The following is a 5,000-nucleotide window of genomic DNA, read 5'->3' as shown; positions in this document are numbered from 1 at the left end:
TTAGTGTTGTAGTTCTAGAGCTATGCACTTTAGTGTTGTAGTTCTAGAGCTATTTCCTTTAGTGTGGTAGTTCTAGAGCTATGTACTTTAGTGTTGTAGTTCTAGAGCTATGTACTTTAGTGTGGTAGTTCTAGAGCTATGGACTTTAGTGTGGTAGTTCTAGAGCTATGGACTTTAGTGTGGTAGTTCTAGAGCTATGGACTTTAGTGTGGTAGTTCTAGAGCTATGGACTTTAGTGTGGTAGTTCTAGAGCTATGTACTTAGTGTGGTAGTTCTAGAGCTAACTACTTTACTGTTCTAGTTCTAGAGCTATGTACTTAGTGTTCCAGTGTTGTTATTCATTCATCTTTGTTGCAGCTCTCGTGTCGCGGTCAGCAAATATAAGTTGTGGTTTCTTTTTTCCTGTTTCCTGGGAAACACTAATGCTGTTTGTTGACTATTAGCAGGACAGTAAACAACTTCTGGCATTTCTGGAAAGCTCCATTTCTACCGTTGTCAAGGAAACCACTGTTATCTACCCCCCTACACAGTTATAAAGGGGAGAAAATCTGAGTAAATTAAATTCCTCTAACAGGAAACCACTGTTATCTACCCCCCCTACACAGTTATAATGGGGAGAAAATCTGAGTAAATTAAATTCCTCTAACAGGGAACCACTGTTATCTACCCCCCCCCCCCCCTACACAGTTATAATGGGGACAAAATCAGAGTAAATTAAATTCCTCTAACAGGGAACCACTGTTATCTACCCCCCCTACACAGTTATAATGGGGACAAAATCAGAGTAAATTAAATTCCTCTAACAGGGAACCACTGTTACCCCCCCCCCCCCTACACAGTTATAATGGGGAGAAAATCAGAGCTGTAAATGGTTTCACCTGTAGCCAAGGCTTTATAGCCTGTATGGTTAATTATGTCTGGTATTGGTTAATATCTGACACAATATCAATGTTTCCAGACAAGGTAACGAGGGGACAGTAGGCCTAGATGGACAAGACTATCTGAACATGATGGAAGTCAGAGGTCTGATATAAGTTAGACGTCTGATATAAGTTATAGTTAGAGGTCTGATATAAGTCAGAGGTCTGATATAAGTTATAGTTAGAGGTCTGATATAAGTTAGAGGTCTGATATAAGTTATAGTTAGAGGTCTGATATAAGTCAGAGGTCTGATATAAGTTATAGTTAGAGGTCTGATATAAGTTAGAGGTCTGATTCTTATATATGTTATAGGTCTTATATAAGTTAGAGGTCTGATATAAGTTAGAGGTCTGATATAAGTTATAGTTAGAGGTCTGATATAAGTTAGAGGTCTGATATAAGTTAGAGGTCTGATTCTGATATATGTTATAGGTCTTATATAGGTTAGAGGTCTGATATAAGTTAGAGGTCTGATATAAGTTAGAGGTCTGATATAAGTTATAGTTAGAGGTCTGATATAAGTTAGAGGTCTGATATAAGTTAGAGGTCTGATTCTGATATATGTTATAGGTCTTATATAGGTTAGAGGTCTGATATAAGTTAGAGGTCTGATATAAGTTAGAGGTCTGATTCTTATATATGTTATAGGTCTTATATAAGTTAGAGGTCTGATATAAGTTAGAGGTCTGATATAAGTTATAGTTAGAGGTCTGATATAAGTTAGAGGTCTGATATAAGTTAGAGGTCTGATTCTGATATATGTTATAGGTCTTATATAGGTTAGAGGTCTGATATAAGTTAGAGGTCTGTTATAAGTTATAGTTATAGGTCTGATATAAGTTATAGTTAGAGGTCTGATATAAGTTATAGTTAGAGGTCTGATATAAGTTATAGTTAGAGGTCTGATATAAGTTATAGTTAGAGGTCTGATATAAGTTATAGTTAGAGGTCTGATATAAGTTATAGTTATAGGTCTGATATAGTTAGAAAAAGCCTAAATATCCACTATTTAATAAAACAATACACGGACTATTATGTTGTGGTTCTAGAGCAGTTTAGAGTTTTAGTGTTGTGTGTCCTTAAAAACCAGCGCTGCGGTGATCATTTCATGAAGCGTTAATGGCAATTTTTTTAAGACCCACAAAGAGCAGCTCTTAACGGTAGCACAGCCTATACACAGCCTATACACAGCCTATACACAGCCTATACACAGTGTATTGGGAAGAACAGCCTATACACAGTGTATTGGGAAGAACAGCCTATACACAGTGTATTGTGATGCACAGCCTATACACAGCCTATACACAGTGTATTGGGAAGGACAGCCTATACACAGTGTATTGGGAAGCACAGCCTATACACAGTGTATTGGGAAGCACAGCCTATACACAGTGTATTGTGATGCACAGCCTATACACAGTGTATTGGGAAGCACAGCCTATACACAGCCTATACACAGTGTATTGGGAAGCACAGCCTATACACAGCCTATACACAGTGTATTGTGATGCACAGCCTATACACAGTGTATTGTGATGCACAGCCTATACACAGCCTATACACAGTGTATTGGGAAGCACAGCCTATACACAGCCTATACACAGTGTATTGTGATGCACAGCCTATACACAGTGTATTGTGATGCACAGCCTATACACAGCCTATACACAGTGTATTGGGAAGCACAGCCTATACACAGCCTATACACAGTGTATTGTGAAGCACAGCCTATACACAGTGTATTGGGAAGCACAGCCTATACACAGTGTATTGGGAAGAACAGCCTATACACAGTGTATTGGGAAGCACAGCCTATACACAGTGTATTGGGAAGCACAGCCTATACACAGTGTATTGGGAAGCACAGCCTATACACAGTGTATTGGGAAGCACAGCCTATACACAGTGTATTGGGAAGGACAGCCTATACACAGTGTATTGGGAAGCACAGCCTATACACAGTGTATTGGGAAGCACAGCATATACACAGTGTATTGTGAAGCACAGCCTATACACAGTGTATTGGTGAAGGACAGCCTATACACAGTGTATTGGGAAGCACAGCCTATACACAGTGTATTGTGAAGCACAGCCTATACACAGTGTATTGGGAAGGACAGCCTATACACAGTGTATTGGGAAGCACAGCCTATACACAGTGTATTGGGAAGGACAGCATATACACAGTGTATTGGGGAGGACAGCCTATACACAGTTGTAGTGTGAAGGACAGTCTATACACAGTGTATTGTGAAGGATAGCCTATACACAGTGTATGGTGAAGGACAGCCTATACACAGCCTATACACAGTGTATTGGGAAGCACAGCCTATACACAGTGTATTGGGAAGCACAGCCTATACACAGTGTATTGTGAAGCACAGCCTATACACAGTGTATTGGGAAGGACAGCCTATACACAGTGTATTGGGAAGCACAGCCTATACACAGTGTATTGTGAAGCACAGCCTATACACAGTGTATTGGGAAGGACAGCCTATACACAGTGTATTGGGAAGCACAGCCTATACACAGTGTATTGTGAAGAACAGCCAAAGACAGGCTCATCCAACTACCAAAGACAGGCTCGTCCAATTACCAAAGACAGGCTCGTCCAATTACCAAAGACAGGCTAGTCCAATTACCAAAGACAGGCTCGTCCAATTACCAAAGACAGGCTCATCCAATTACCAAAGACAGGCTCGTCCAATTACCAAATCCCAAAGACAGGCTCGTCGAATTACCAAAGACAGGCTCGTCCAACTACCAAAGACAGGCTGGTCCAATTACCAAAGACAGGCTCATCCAATTACCAAAGACAGGCTGGTCCAACTACCAAAGACAGGCTCGTCCAATTACCAAAGACAGGCTCGTCCAATTACCAAAGACAGGCTCGTCCAATTACCAAAGACAGGCTCGTCCAACTACCAAAGACAGGCTCGTCCAATTACCAAAGACAGGCTTGTCCAACTACCAAAGACAGGCTCGTCCAATTACCAAAGACAGGCTCGTCCAACTACCAAAGACAGGCTCGTCCAACTACCAAAGACAGGCTCGTCCAACTACCAAAGACAGGCTCGTCCAATTACCAAAGACAGGCTGGTCCAACTACCAAAGACAGGCTCGTACAACTACCAAAGACAGGCTCGTCCAACTACCAAAGACAGGCTCGTCCAACTACCAAAGACATGCTCGTCCAACTACCAAAGTCAGACTCGTCCAATTACCAAAAACAGGCTGGTCCAACTACCAAAGACAGGCTCGTACAACTACCAAAGACAGGCTCGTCCAACTACCAAAGACAGGCTCGTCCAATTACCAAAGACAGGCTCGTCCAACTACCAAAGACAGGCTCGTCCAATTACCAAAGACAGGCTCGTCCAACTACCAAAGACAGGCTCGTCCAATTACCAAAGACAGGCTCGTCCAATTACCAAAGACAGGCTCGTCCAATTACCAAAAGACAGGCTGGTCCAACTACCAAAGACAGGCTCGTCCAATTACCAAAGACAGGCTCGTCCAATTACCAAAGACAGGCTCTTCCAATTACCAAAGACAGGCTCGTCCAACTACCAAAGACAGGCTCGTCCAATTACCAAAGACAGGCTCGTCCAATTACCAATAGACAGGCTCGTCCAATTACCAAAGACAGGCTGGTCCAACTACCAAAGACAGGCTCGTCCAATTACCAAAGACAGGCTCGTCCAAACTCAGTCCTTCTATAAATGCCATATTGTTTGAGGATTGTTTTGAGAATCTGCCTCACAGCTACAACTGACAGGAGCCTAGAACGTTGTATAGACGTTGTATAGACGTTGTATAGACGTTGTATAGACGTTGTATAGACGTTGCATAGACGTTGCATAGACGTTGTATAGACGTTGTAAAGACGTTGTATAGACGTTGTATAGACGTTGTATAGATGTTGCATAGACGTTGTATAGACGTTGTATAGACGTTGTATAGACATTGTATAGATGTTGCATAGACGTTGCATAGACGTTGTATAGACGTTGCATAGACGTTGTATAGACGTTGTATAGACATTGTATAGATGTTGCATAGACGTTGCATAGACG

General features: G+C 41.6%; 1 protein-coding gene across 1 annotated transcript in view; it reads right to left on the bottom strand.

Moving 5' to 3' along the window:
- LOC109886826 (protein sidekick-1) overlaps positions 1-5,000 on the bottom strand; it is a gene marked incomplete at its 5' end in the record, with an annotated part of 30,090 nt that overhangs the window by 18,210 nt on the left and 6,880 nt on the right. The window lies entirely within an intron of this gene.

The sequence above is a fragment of the Oncorhynchus kisutch genome, unplaced genomic scaffold, assembly GCF_002021735.2.
Source record: "Oncorhynchus kisutch isolate 150728-3 unplaced genomic scaffold, Okis_V2 scaffold3584, whole genome shotgun sequence".
Taxonomy (NCBI): Eukaryota; Metazoa; Chordata; class Actinopteri; order Salmoniformes; family Salmonidae; genus Oncorhynchus; species Oncorhynchus kisutch.
Note: the sequence above shows the minus strand (reverse complement) of the source record. Positions and strands in the feature narration are given on the sequence as shown.